Below are 15,458 nucleotides of genomic sequence, written 5' to 3'. Positions count from 1 at the left end.
TAGGTTCTATGAAGCTACACTAGGGAGGAGCTCTTGTGGTCTCTAATTATAGCATTTGTTATCAGTCTTGGCTTAGCACAAAGTTACCACAGCTATGTTGCTTTGGTGTTAATTTCAGGTCTCTGATACCATCTTTGGCCATTATGTGCAGGCTATTTACTACAGGAAAAAGGACTGGAGTCTTGGGTGAGTGGTGTGAGAATCTGTGAATTGCTTAATCCTAAAACCATCCCCTCTGTCACAATGAGAGAAGATGGCTCATATTTGGAAAATGTAGAACTGGAAACCACTGTGTTGAAAAGTGAGTCCTTTCAAAGACATTAATTGCAGCCTTTCCTAAAGAATTAGAGTTCTATTCTTGGTGGAAGAACTAATAAAGTGTGTGTGTGTGTGTGTGTGTGTGTGTGTGTGTGTGCGCGCGCGCGCGCATGCGTGCTCACATACAGCTATAGATGTATATACTTATGGGAGAGGGGTGGAGAGAGAGGGAGAGGAGTGGGCAAACAAAGCACTTGGTAATGTCTGACACATCAGTTGCTACTTCCTCAGGAAAGGGCCTATTGTACTGAGAGTGATGCATGATACTTTGGGGGAATAAATATGGATAATCAAAGTATATAGTTCCTAGAGAATTACAGTAGATCATTTCCCTAGCCTAATATTATGGAGGAGATTCAGAAAAAAAGTAACATATTCGTTGAAAATTGAATATTAGCATCATTCTCATAATTGTTCAGCCACGGATCTATGTTTTAGATGTCTTAATGCTCACCAATAATTTTTTTCAGATAATAATGTTATCTCTATTCATGATTTAATTGGCTGCATTTCATTCTTAAGTTTTTTTTTTTTTCAAAAAGGGTTCGTAGATTATATGCCCTGAACACTTGCATGTTTGAAAGTGTTTGTGGTTTTCATTCTTGAATAACTTCAATGTCCTTAAGAATCTCTGGTTATATTTTAAAAGTTTATTTTATTTTAAATATTTGATAAAGACAAAACATATATATAACACAATGCAAATTATAGAGCGTGATAAAAAATCAAACATTAGTGACCATACCAACCAACTTAATATCCAGGGCATTATCAACACTTCTACTCTGACCACTCATTGCTTGAGTCCTCAAAAACATATAATCTCCTGCAGAGGTTCCTGGCAACCCACTACTTTGAATAACCTCACCATGAATCAGGAAAATCCCTCAGGTGGACAGTTTTGACTTGGAATGATGGAATAATTTTATACCCAGCTCCTTCCCTTCCAAGTGAGAGAGGAAGAGGAGGAGATGACATTTTTTTTTTCATGCTTCAGAGGGTTCTAGTAAAATGACATGCCACAGATCCCAGTCTACCCCTAACTCCTACCCCCACCAGGTGCTTCCTACTATCCTTCTTGGGCCTCATAAAGACCTACCTAAAATACAATAAGAGAGCCTTTGTTAATTCATGCAGTCTATTTTTTAACTCCACTTTTGACTCATTTTGAGCTTAAAATCAAGCCTCCTGCCCCTACTGTCCCTCTACACACACTGAAGAGCTATGTGACCTAGTTCAAATTACTTCACCTCTCCAGGCTTCATTTCCTGTGTGTAAAATGAGAAGTTTGAACCATGAGACTTCTGAATTTCTTCTAGTTCTAATTTCTTTGAGTTCCTAGGAGAGTTTACTTTGTGCTTTTACATAGGATATCTCACCTGTAGCAATATGGGAATGTAAATCTGCCTAAAGACATTAAGTTGATTAAACACCATAAATGATGTGTTTGTTTTTTTCTCAGCTGTATAAAGCTAATATTCACAGAGGTCTGAATACTGGGTGGTTGGGGTACATGTTTGTGTATATAGATAGAGCTAGTTGCCTATGTTGGTTTGTAATGGCCCAGAAGGGAGAAAATAAGTTCCAGGCAGAAAAAAACACTGGGAAAGTAAGTGAGGGGAATCGAGGGTAAGGATTTCCATATAAAAGCTGTCCATAATTAATTAATTAATTAATTATAGCCTTAGGGAGTAGGCATTTCATTTGATAGAATCCGTAGTTGGAGGTACTATCAACCCCTCATCTGGTTTCATACATGAGGAAGGGAAGGAGAAATGAGAAATGTTTTGAGAATAAGATTGGAGACTAAGAAAGGCAAAGAAATAGCTTAAGGAAGTGTCATAATAGTGTAAAATGACTGGTAGATATGCCATTGTCATGTACAAACACACCACATGGATTTTGAAACCTTCCTTCTCTTCCTGCCCTTCAAAATCTCTTTCTCAGTTTCCATCTAGTGCTGGGTTGGACAGGATCTAATGTGATTGTGAGTGACAGAAAGGTCTATCATACCAGACGCTGATTACAGAAGAACACTTGAAGAGGAAGAGAAGATAAGAAAGAGGTAACACAGAGAATGTTTGCTTCACTGACTGTGGGATGGGTGGCCATGTGGGGTACCTCCAGAATCTAGAATGGCTTTCCTGTCATTTTTTAGAACAGTGGATGGCAGTAAAAGAATGTCTGCTGTACCTCTTTAGTTTTAATTCTTTATTGGATAGAATATTGACTCTACATGGTATATAAAGGACTAGTTAACACATTCTTTTGTGTAGTATATGATAGACTAGTCAAGACAGAGTTTATTATAGATTTTACAGTGTCTCCATTCCCTAACTGAGGATATAATGTGAAAATTATGTAGGCAAAATATTGTAGAAATTTTTAACAATAGGAAATTTGTACAGATACTAAGGACAGTACTATAACTAGCATATTAAAAGTATTCTGATACTGTCCATTTGACACCTTTCAAAACAAGACACAAGAAAAGGAAAACTTTTGTATGTATTTTAAAGTTGCATTATTCCTATTAAAAATTCTATTGAAAGATATCACCATTCTGAAAAAAATAACATCTCATGGGATGTTATCACATTCGTTTTGAAAGTAAAAGAGTTTAAGTGGAATTATCAAGGTGACTTCCACTATTACTGTTATTGTTGTCTCCAGTAACTAATGACAACATTTTCCCATAGAACTGAACATAAATTAAATGAAAGCAATGCCACTGACTTCTAGTAATAAATAGAAGGGAGACAGTAATGGGGACTCCCTACTGTTTTTCTTTGCTAGTGTGTCCCAGGAATGTAGAAGAAAGAATATCTGGTTCATCACTCATATTTTTTTGTGAAATGTACTTATTTTCACACTACCCCAAAGATAGAGTATCAGTGCATTTTAAAAAAGAGCTATCTTCACATATAATGTGACAATTCACAACATAAAACTTAACGGAGAAATCTGCATTTTTATACAACTTAGATTCTGCTGAAAGAATATCAGCCTCATAAATTCAATGAATGAAATATAACTTTCTAAAATAATCATCAGTTTAATCTATATTTGAATTTTGAAGGCTAATTCCTCAGTTCAGTTAAAAATATTTGAAGGTGAGGCAATATATCATTTTAGTCAGGTGGTGAAGTTGACAGACTTGGAATGTGGACTCCGAGGCAATTGTTTTGATTCCATTTAAAACTTGTGTGCCCTTGGACAAATCAGCATTTCAGTTCCCTGGAGTACAGGATGGGGATGGTAAGGCTGATCTCTGGTTTGTTCTGACAGCTTGGTGGATATCTTATTTGTGGTGGATACCTGATTTAATCCATCTCCCCCTGGTAGGGCACTAGCTATTTTGGATGTCTGCCTCCTAGTGCCCCACCCCTCAGCCATAGTTGACTGGTTGGGGGTGAGCATGTGGCTCAAGGTAAGCCAATGAAACTTCCCTTACTGGATATCTGGAGTTGTGGGAAAGGGAGTGACCATTGTTTCACTGACTCCAAATGTTTGTGCCTGGATCTATATAATATGCAACCCCAGATACAACTCCCAAGTTCACCATATGGATCACAGAAGAACAGGAGAAGACCTAGGAGAGAGAAATATGCATCAGATTTAGACAAATGAGGCATGAGCAAGAGGTCAGGCAGCTTCCTATGCCTTCCTGATGCATATTCACCTTCATGTCTTTGGGTTAATAGAAATCCCTTTCTTGCCAGCACTATCTTGAATCACATTCTTTAGTTTGCAACCCAAGAAGCCCTAACTAGTATAAGAATTAATTGAGAATGTTCATGGAAACAATTTTTTAAAACTGTAGAGCTACTTTGGGGAGTTGTTACAAGATTCCAACTGATAAAGAAAAACAGTACAAACTCCTTAGTGTATGTCTACCATAACAAAATTCTGAAGGCTGGGTGGCTTAAACAACAAAAGTTTATTTTCTCATTGTTCTTGAGGCTAGAAGTCCAATATCAAGGTGCATTCCAGGTTGGTTGTAGTGAGGACTCTCTTCCTGGCTTGTAAATGCTTGCCTTTTATCTCTGTTCTCATGTGGCCTTTTTTCCTGTGCCTGTACCTGGAGGAAGAAAGGTCTTTGGTGTCTCTGCCTCTTCTTATAGGGCACTAGTCTTATTGGACTGGAGTCCCACCCGTATAAGCTTATTTAACCTTAATTACCTCTCTAAAGGTCCTGTCTCCAGACAGTCACACTGGGGATTAAAGCTTCAACAGATGAATGAGGGTGGCACAATTCAGTCCATAACAGAGCAAGTAAATGACATAGTTTACTGCATATGTAGATGCACAGAGCACAATCCACAGAGATGATTCCCTTTGGAGCTTCCCGGCCTTCAGCTAATGATTGTACCCTGATGTGTAGGAAATCACCTGATTGAGGTAAGGATTCTAGAAAGTTCTTTGAGAAATTCCATTAGGTTTAGAACCATTACATTTTTCTAATACTTATTGGACTCCTCTACATTTTTTTTTCTCTCAGCTCTGGTTTTTTACCTTTTGGCTCAACAGGTGAGAATAACTGGTGAACAACGATAGTTTGTTCATTTTTGAGTAAAACTATATCTTTAGAGTCACTTTCCAAGAAATATCATCCCCTTAGCAATCTCAGGGTTTAGCTTATTTGTATCTATTCCTGTGCCCATATAAAGGTAAGGTATTATCATTATATTCATTCCATTATAGTGATTTAGAGCTTCTCCTTGGAGTCAACAGTTCCTGTCAGTGTGAGTACCTATTATGATTTTTCTTTCTTTAGCAAATCTGGTGGGCTTGAAATAAAACATATTATCTATATAAACAGTATTAGCAGAAAGCTTGGGAGCATGCCAATCTAACATTTCTATAGTTCTACCTTGAGACATGTTTTTTAGAGAAACTGGAAGTAATATATTGCAGGAGACTATGAGAATAAGCAAAATCTTACTCTCTATCTCCCCTATCCCCACCACCTTTAGAAATCAAAAGAAACCTCAGGAAGACCTGCTTTGGGAGTTACTGGGGACCCCAAATAAGTCTGAGGAATGAATTTCTAATCCAGCTTCTTCCTCAACATAAACTGAATTTATCACCTTCCCTAAAACCTGAAAATCTTCTACACTGTCCTCTGGCACTCATAGATGGTCATAAACAATATCCCCTATATTCTCCTCCTTAATTATCTGAATGTTTCTTTCACCTTCTTGATCTAATGAAATATGGTTTCTCCCCAAGTACATTATTTCACCAGAAACTATGAATTGGTGGCCCTGGAAACCCTTTGCATATATACTACAACCCTTATATAATTAATATCTCTAGATCTCTATTCTCCAATATGGTAGCCACTAGCCATGTATGCCTCTTTAGCACTTAAAATGTGTGTAGTCTAAATTGAGATGTGATGTAAGTGAATAATATACACTGGGTTTTGAAGAAAGTACCAAAAAAGAAAGAAAATGTAATATATAACATTAATAAGTTGCATATTTATTGTGTATTGAATGATACTATTTTGGATATTTTAAGTCAAGCAACATATTATTGAACTTAATTTTACTTATTGTTCTTTTCCTTTTTTAATGAGGTTGTGACAAAATTTTAAATCATATATTTCTTATGTTTCTGTTGAACCACTTGCTCTCCTCCTTTCACAAAATCCCCAGCATTTAAATCTCATATCATCGGGTACCTGCTATCTTTGTACCCCCACTGTCTGCAAATTCTAATCCTCAAAGCATATTGTCTCTCTATCATATTTTTCCCTTTTCCTTTTTCCTCTTCTTCTTTTTCCTCCTCCTCCTTATCCTCCTCTCCTCCTCCTTATCCTCCTCTCCTCCTCCTCCTCCTCCTCCTCCTTCTTCTTTTTTTTTTTTTTTTTTTTAAAGATTTTAGCTCCTGGCTCATTATCATTCTTTCCAATATCCTACCACAAAGTCCTTGGGATTTCAATACTCATATAGATAAACTTTAAGTAAATATGGCCTCAAACTTTCTCTTTTAAAAATGTATATTTATTTTTGAGAGACAGAGAGAGAGAGAGAGAGAATGAGCATGGGGGGGGGGGCAGAGAGAGAGGGAGACACAGAATCCAAAGGAGGATCCAGGCTTTGAACTGTCAGCACAGAATCCAATGTGGGGTTTGAACCCAGGAACCATGAGATCATCACCTGAGCCGAAGTTGGACACTTAACCAGCTAAACCACCCCAGCGTCCCTGGCCTTACACTTTCTTGACTTCCTTTTTCCAATGATTTTTTTTTTCCCTTCAACTTTCCCTGAGGCACTCCTTGTCATAGTCATATGCTAGAACTTTCCATGACAAAACCTCCAATTCCTTTGCCATTTCAATTTTCAAGCAATTTTATTATATTTAAGTGTAGTACTCAACTTTGATGTTCTTTCCACCTCATGCATTCATCTCATTATCTGTTTACTCTCTCTTTATTTCTTAATTCTTTTTTAAATGTTTATTTTTTTGAGACAGAGACAGAGCGCTAGTGGGGGAGGGGGAGAGAACAAGACAGAATCCAAAGTGGACTCTTTGCCTGATGTGGGGTTGAACCCACGGGCCATGAGATCATGACCTGAGCTGAAGTCAGATGCTTAACCCACTGAGCCACCCAGGTGCCCCCACTCCCTCTTTAAGCCATTCATTTTCTCAGTCTCCCCTATCCAGTTTAAATGTCATTATCCCTTGTAATCACTCCCCTGTGTACATTCCCTACCCCCTAAACCTTCTCTCACTTTGTTTTATTTATCAGGCAAAACCCAAACTCTGGTTAAATATAATTACCTACCTTCTTCATTTTTGCATCTTTGAACCTGAACAGATATGGACAGAAAGCCCCAGCCATCTACGTAGCCTCATGTTAGATCCATGACCATAACTGAAATATGTCCCTAGTATTGTTAAGCAATCATTTACTCTTCCACACGATTATTTGGTACCCTTTCCTTTCTCTTTAAACCTCCACATCAACTCTCCATCCTCACTTTAAGCATAAGACCTTGCTTTCTCATTCGTTAGAAAAATGGAAATAATTGAAGCATATTGTCACAAACATTTATCATCAGATCTCCCAAATACCACATGCAATCCATTAGCAAATCCTTCACTCTACCTCAAAAATAAGTCCAGGATATTTTCTTTTCTACTCCTGTGCCACTCATGCCCCGTCCCCTTCTGTTTGCCATACTATAGCTACAGTGATCTTGTCTAATCTTGACAGACCAAGTCACTCCTTATTTAAGTGCTTCCAGTGGCTTCCCATCATATGCAGACTAAAGCCACACCTTCCCATGGCCTTCATTATGTACTCCTCTTTCACTTCTCTGACATCATTTCCTATACCATTTGTCTTCATTCATTCAGTTTGGGGACTCCTTGCTATTATTAAAATAGATAGGCATATCCCTGCTCAGAGATTTTTAGTGAGCGAGAACAGGAGATAAAACTCAAATGTCCACTGATAATTTAGACTTTATCCTGTAAGTACTGGAGAATAATTGTAGGTGAAGGGATAGGTCAGTTTGCATTTTGCAAAGTTAATAATATGGTAACATCATATAGGATAGATTAGGGATGGGAAAGACTGAATGTCAGTTAGTAAAATTTAGTGATAATTTTTGAGGTTTCTAACTAAGTTAGAGTAGAGGTAAGATGGATTTGAACAGCCTTTTTTTTTTTTTTCAACGTTTATTTATTTTTGGGACAGAGAGAGACAGAGCATGAACGGGGGAGGGGCAGAGAGAGAGGGAGACACAGAATCGGAAACAGGCTCCAGGCTCTGAGCCATCAGCCCAGAGCCTGACGCGGGGCTCGAACTCACGGACCGTGAGATCGTGACCTGGCTGAAGTCGGACGCTTAACCGACTGCGCCACCCAGGCGCCCCTGAACAGCCTTTTGAAAATAGAATTGGAAGTATATCTCACCTAATAAACTGAGTTGAAGAATAAGGAAGAATCAAAGATGCCTGGGCCATCTAGTTTGCTCTGAGTCCCTCTGTGAACAGAACTAGTAGACAGGATGTCTGTCTTAGTCACTTTAAGTGGTAAAGCCATAGACTGAGTCACTTCTGAACAACAGAAATAATTCTCACAGATGTCTGAAGTCAGGATGCCAGCATGGCCAAGCTCTGGGCAGAGCCCTCTTCCAGGTTGTGGAAGTCTGAGTCATATCTTCAGATGGTAGGGCAAGAGCTAGCTAGCTCTCTGGCCTCTACTTTCAAAGGCACTGATCTCATTCTTGAGGGACCTAATTGTGTCTCAAAGGCTCCAGGTCCTATTACCACCATATTTGGGATTAAGATTTCAACATGTAAATTTTGGGGGGACATAAACATTCAGTCTGTAACAATGACCCACATCTATACCTGATGTTAGGCCACGTCATCTGATGTTTTGGTTCCAGTCTATAGCCGGGTCTTGACCAAGATGGGCATATCAGGACCCTGTGAAGGCCATCTCAGGGAAGGTCCCATCTATATTAGAAACATTGACACCACTCCAGCACACCCCTGTTCTGTTTATGCTCTGGTACTTATAAAACAAGGACTTAATGCTCCAGGAAATCATATTTTGCAAACAATAAATACTATTTAAATAAGATAAAACTATGACTGATAAATTGAATACACTAACAAGTGACTGACCCCTCTGGACTACAAAGTGTTCAGTTTAAAATGAGAAACATTTCCTAAGTCTAAGGTTTGTGTAATTTTTGAGAAGTAATAACGGACCTTCTGATGGCCTGTCTTTTGATCACTCTCTCAGTGCATTGTCCCTTGGCAGTTATTATTGGCGCTAATGTTTCTGTGTCCCAGCTCTGTGCACTGCCGGTGGGGCCTGGTTTCACTCTGTCTCATAATTCCCTATGACCGAGTTATCTTTTTAGTACCGGAGTCTGATCTTGGATCCCAGCTGCCAAGTCCACACCTTCTCAGGAGAAATCTAGCAAAAGGTTCATTTATACACTGCTTGAGAGAACTACTTTACAAAAACCCTGCCATGCATGTCAAATATCCTGTGACTTCCTACAAGGCCAGGAATCTTTAGAAGGGGACTCAGAATTGTTTTGTCTGTAGAAGCTGTCATCTCTGAAGCAAATACTCTTAAAGCTTTGAACACCAATACTTAGAGCTACTGCTCTTGGTCCTAAGGACCTGAAGAATCAATGATGTTACCCGGGTAGTGTATTTTAAGATAGTTTTACTGTTGCTGTGCAACTTGAGTGCTGTATTGCATGACAGGCAATTCTTTTGCAGTCAAAAGTTGTTTTATTTTTCATAACACATCACATCATGAGCTCTCTTTTCCTTTCTGCATTTCTAGGCATATGAACACATAGAAACAAAATCTTTATGATGCAATTCAATATTTCACAAAAATTTATCAGCTACTATAGAAATGTATGAAAGGGAAAGATAGAACTTTGTTATTTAGATTTAATGCCTTCACTGCTGATACATTGTAGAGTTATTATTTTTATATTGCTAGGATTGGTAATAACTTTTACTTGCTCATTTCTTTATTATAATGCATGGCTAGTGTAGGAAATGTAGAAAATACAGAAAATAAAATTCTTAGGAGGCCCCAAAACCAAAAAGAAAAAAATGATCACTACTATAATTATATACATACCCACACATGTTTTTGAAAATAAAATGATATGCTGTTTTATGACCTGAACTAAGAATGTTCTAATTGAATTCATTACTTAACCTACAAATAGACTTATTTTCTGCCAGTGAACCAAATGAAGGGAATTATAAATTTTGATAATAAGAAGAATTGAGAATGCGGTATTGTGACATTGTGGTTAGGTACTGAGGTGCAGACATCTGTATCCAGAAAGATATCATATAGTTTGAACTTTTAAAGGGTTTCAACGTGACATGTTGACCACATTTAGAAACTATACAAATCCTTGTAAAATTCCTCATATCTAATGAATTAGTACATGTACAGATTAAGTATGGTGCTTGGCATGGGGGAAGCATACAATAAATCTTAGTTGTTGTGATTCAACCTAATGATATTGTCAAGATCCTGGGTGGTTGTGTGGGTGGGAGATTCTACATGAGTGAAGTTGTTGCAATGTTTCAGTTAAAAAACTCTTTTTGTAGTTTGCATAGCATTGCCCATATTGCTATATGGACTGAATGTTCCTGTCTGTCCAAAATTCTTATGTGAACATATTAATCCCCAGTGGGAGCATGGATTTGGGAAGTAATTAGGTCATGAGGGTGGAGCCCTCATGAATGGGACTGTGTTTTTATTAAAAAAAACAGACAATTGGCCCCAACAGAGAAACTGACAATTGGCAACCCAGGAGAGGGCCCTCACTGGAAACCTAGTCATGCGGCACCTTGATCTAGGACTTCCAGACTTCAGGACTTGAAGAAATGAATTTCTGTTGTTTAAAACTGACCCAGTCTATGGTGTTTTGTTAGACCAGCCCAAATTAAGGCAGGTGTATTATTTAATTGTATTAATTTTGAATAAATTTCACTTTAAAAATACTTCATGTACATACTTATGAATTATTGCTTGGTGATATACAATTCTAAGACTCTCAAAAGTGTTCATTTTTTGGCAGTTCTAGGCTTAAAAATTGCAATAATTGTTACAAAAGAATTTGGAAAACATACAAAATTGTTAATTTTATGGAATTTGCTACCAATATAGCAGAAACCAGAAGCCCCAGGGGCACCTGGATGGCTCAGTCAGTTAAGCGTCTGACTCTTGGTTTCTGCTCAGGGCATGATCTCACAGTTGGTGGGTTTGAGCCCTGCATCTGGCTCTGTGCTGACGGCACGGAGCCTGCTTAGGATTCTGTCTCCCCCTCTCTCTGCCCCTTCCCTGCTCGCTCTCTGTCTCTCTCTCTCTCTCTGTCAAAAATAAATAAACATTAAAAAACTAAAAAATAAAAAGAAACTAGAAGCCCTAAAAGGATAGGACAGATTCATTTTGTGCCTATTTGCATGGTTATGTATGACCATAGTTTTCTATACTGTCTATGCATATAAGCCTTACTACATGATTTGCTAACCTTTCTTTTGCTTTTAAATGAACTGCCAGCTTATATGAAATGCTTTATCACATCACTTAAATGATTAGCAGGAATTGTTTTGCTTAAGCCTGCTTATTTTCAAATGTAAATGTTACAAAAGATCATATCTGAAAATAGCTTATGCATTAAGGATATTACTTGCTTCCAAATGCAACCCAAATAGGAGGACTGTTTAGTAATTTATAACACTTTGAAAAATAAGGTCTTTATGTGCAATGTGGCATTTCTAAAAGTAAAAATGCTGCTGAAAATTCCCTTATATTGCTTAAATATATGGAACTACAAGGCAGCTGGATATTGCAAATAGCATTGCATAAATTATATAAACTTGAATAGAGCAGATTTGAAATGAGTAGGAAGAGCAACTATCATTGGCTTTTCAAAGAAAGTGTTGCTGTTTGACAAAACACCACACACTCCCCAAAAACATATGTTAATTTGCAAAATTTGGATCTATTCCTCATGGATCACATTTCCATAGGGGAATTAGAGACATTTTATCCACTGAAATTTTAGTGACATATCAGTATCTAGCATAATTTTGAGTTAGTGGGTAAGTAAATCAATCAGTGATGATTGAAGATTTTAATGACAAATAGTACAGTGAAACCTATATTTAAGAGTGAACTGAACTTGGATTTCAAGCTTGATAGGTGTCCTTACATATTGATAGATAAGTAGTATTTAATAAAATAACATTTGAACTCTTCTGATTTTGAGATATTTACTGTACGAATTCAACCATAAGCATCATCTTCATGCTTTCTTTTTTTTCTTAGAGCGTTCACTACATTTGTATGTGCACCAATTAAAATAGTTACATGCTTTTCATAACATTAAATTGGCAAACAAAGTTTCATATGCTCAGATTGCTTAAGATATGGATTATTTTAATGTATATATTAGTGACTTTGAATATGTAATCATTTGATTACATACCATCTTTGGGGAATATATATATATATACACATACATACATCCACACACATCTTTTAAAAATGTGTTGCTTGTGGAAAATCCTCTTGGAACAATTACAGTGGAGATTATCAGTGTATGAAAATCGTATGTCTTTTTTTTTTTTTTTTAAATCGTATGTCTTAAAACTACTCATCTGATATAATTTTAAACTAAATTAAAAGTTTCTAGGTTTCTTTTATCTAATAATCTTTGATTAAGAATAATTAGTTTAGAGGCTCCTGGGTGGCTCAGTTGGTTAAGCGGCTGACTTCGGCTCAGGTCATGATCTCGCAGTCCATGAGTTCAAGCCCCGCATCGTTCTCAGTGCTGACAGCTCAGAGCCTGGAGCCTGTTTCAGATTCTGTGTCTCTTTCTTTCTCTCCCCTCCCCCGCTCATGCTCTGTCTCTCTCTTCTCAAAAATAAATAAACGTTAAAAAAATAAAAAAAAGAATAGTTTTGTTTTCCTAGAAATGAGACTTCAGTTCTGCTAAGAAAGACTTAAAATTTATTAAATAAAATCATTATTTGATTCTTTTACAGTCACTGGAAACTTTAGCTTGAATATATCTTTACATAATAGAACTTCTGACCACACAATTTATTGTGATCCATAAATCTCTATTAATGTGCAGAAAAAAGAGTAAGTGAAAGAATCTGGCGTTTTTCCCCCCTTTTCCTCCATAATTTCATCTCACTTACTGCATTTGTTCTTTTCTTTTTGTTACACATACTTTAAATCTTGTTATGAGCTTATTTACTCAAAATATAGGGGAATAATATCAAACTGAAACAACAGATTACTTGCATTTCACAAAGATAACCGTGAAAATCACTCTTAGGTCAGAAAGTCTAATTGAATAAAATAAGATAGAAGAATCTATAGCTGAAGCACATGCAAAAAAGACTGAGGATTCTCAACTTGACTGTAAGCTCAATATGAATCAAGTGTGATGTGCCTGCCCTTAAAAGCTAATGCCTTTGAAGACTCTATTAGCTTTGAAATGCGACTGAGGTTGGATGGAGGTTGGGTGTGTGGGGGGGGGGGGGGGGGCCAAAGAACCACGTATTAAGAACAGTAAAAAGAAACTAAGGATATTTAGCTTGGAGGAGAGAACACTCTAGGGGCAGGTGTGCTAGCTGTCTTAAAATAGTTGAAGAACTTCAGTATGGAAGCATAAAACTGCAGCAAGAGCTTTAGACTGTTTTACATCTGAGTAACTTTCACTATTGAGATTATATGATTTTGTGATCAATACTCACATCTTTAGGAAACAGTGATTGTCACCACTAATACATTATACTTAATATTCAATGATCTGTTTTTCAAGAATTTCCTCGTTGGTGACCCCAATGTTATCTGTGTTCACCAGCAGTGGTGAAAACATCTGAAAAGTGATGCGGAAGCAAAGAAATATAATTGGGCCTTGGGGATTTGGAAAGCTCAGTAGGGTTAGTTCTTTTTAGAAACTGTGCTAAGCATAAGCTTAGAATCCCCCAAATCTTGGTATATATATATATATATATATATATATATATATATATATATATATATTCTCTTCATGGCTGTACCTGAGATCCAAAGGATGGTATCTCAGGCTTATATCATTCAGTTGAAGGCTCTGAAGGATGGATGACAGGCCAATTCTTAAGCCTATTAAGTGAAAATTATGGTACTGCTGACTGCAGACTGTAAAAAACCTCAGTAATTGCCATAGTGATTTAGAATCATCTCCAAATGCAACATTGTGAAACTCATTGCTGTTGCAACCAGTGTAGCCTATAAACACAGGAGAGGATACTTACATATCTGCATTATTCCATTCGTAATTTATTAATTGAATCATTGTTCAGAACTGCCAGATTATGCCTGTTATAAATACTGACAATGGTCTTGCAGTTCTCTTCACCCTAGGTGTATGGGGGTATGTTTCCTCGGTGATAAAGAAGTTATTCAAAGCCCATTACTAATGGCACATAGCATAAGGCTCAATTGCTAAGGACAAGTTCCAGTAAATGACAAACTGCTTTCCATTAATTTAGAAGAATAGGATTGGCAACAGCCTAAATATATGGAGTAAAATAGTCATTTGAATTAAAAGGAGAATTTCTGACATGGCACTAAGATTACACAGAAACAACAAAATTGTCTTTAAATAAACCACCTAGGTAACATCATTGATTCTGTGGTTCGAAGAAATTATGATCCTTGGGGACTAGGAGCAATAGATATAAATGCTGGTTTTTCAGAGCATCAAACTGTTTGCTTCAAAGAGGACAGCTTAAGGAGATGAAACAATTCTGAGACCCTGTCAAAAGACCTTTTGGCCTCTTAAGAAGTCGATGGAATTTGACATGCACTGCAGGATTTGTAAAGTAGCTCCCTCGAGATCTATTCAACAAGAGTTTTTGACTGATGGTAGTTGTTCTAAGCCATCCATTTCCTTAAATCTTTAAGAAGGTTTCTCTTTATTAAAGAAAAAGAAAGAGAGAGAAAAAGAAACCGGGAGAGACATGCCCTGGAAAAGGGTATTTATTTAATAACATACAGTACCAATGGCCCTACTGTTCTAGAAATGAATCAAATGAACAAACAAATCAAAGAAACTAGAGAAAACTATTATGCCACAGTGACGGCCAATTTCGTTTGTGTTTCAAGGGTCTTCAGGGGAGAACCATATAAGAGCTTGAAATAATAAATGTGTTTATAATAAAAAAAAGTGATAATTGAAGGTTGACCTATGGTTACATTCTGTTTCTAATATTCCTACCAATTTTCTTCCTGTTGTTAATCAAGGAAAACTTACATTTGCCATTTAAATGACCATCTGAAAAGTAAAATCAATACTATTTTCCATTATTTTTTCCATTTAAAAAAGTTAATCAACCTTACCGAGTTTCTCCTCTAGGTAGAGGTAAATGGCTTATTATAAAGAGGGATGTACTTTTTTATGATGTAGTCAGTGGGGGCAGTAGACTGTTTGGTGGTGATTGCATTGTGCTGTCCTCTCTGAGTTGAACACTAACAGGTGTGTATCACATGTGAATTGAGCCCCAATTAGACGTGTGTGTGTGTGTGTGTGTGTGTGTGTGTGTGTGTGTGTGTGTGTGTGT

This window comes from Herpailurus yagouaroundi, unplaced genomic scaffold (genome assembly GCF_014898765.1).
Source record: "Herpailurus yagouaroundi ecotype Mexico unplaced genomic scaffold, PumYag 162, whole genome shotgun sequence".
Taxonomy (NCBI): Eukaryota; Metazoa; Chordata; class Mammalia; order Carnivora; family Felidae; genus Herpailurus; species Herpailurus yagouaroundi.
This window is presented reverse-complemented; position numbering follows the sequence as displayed.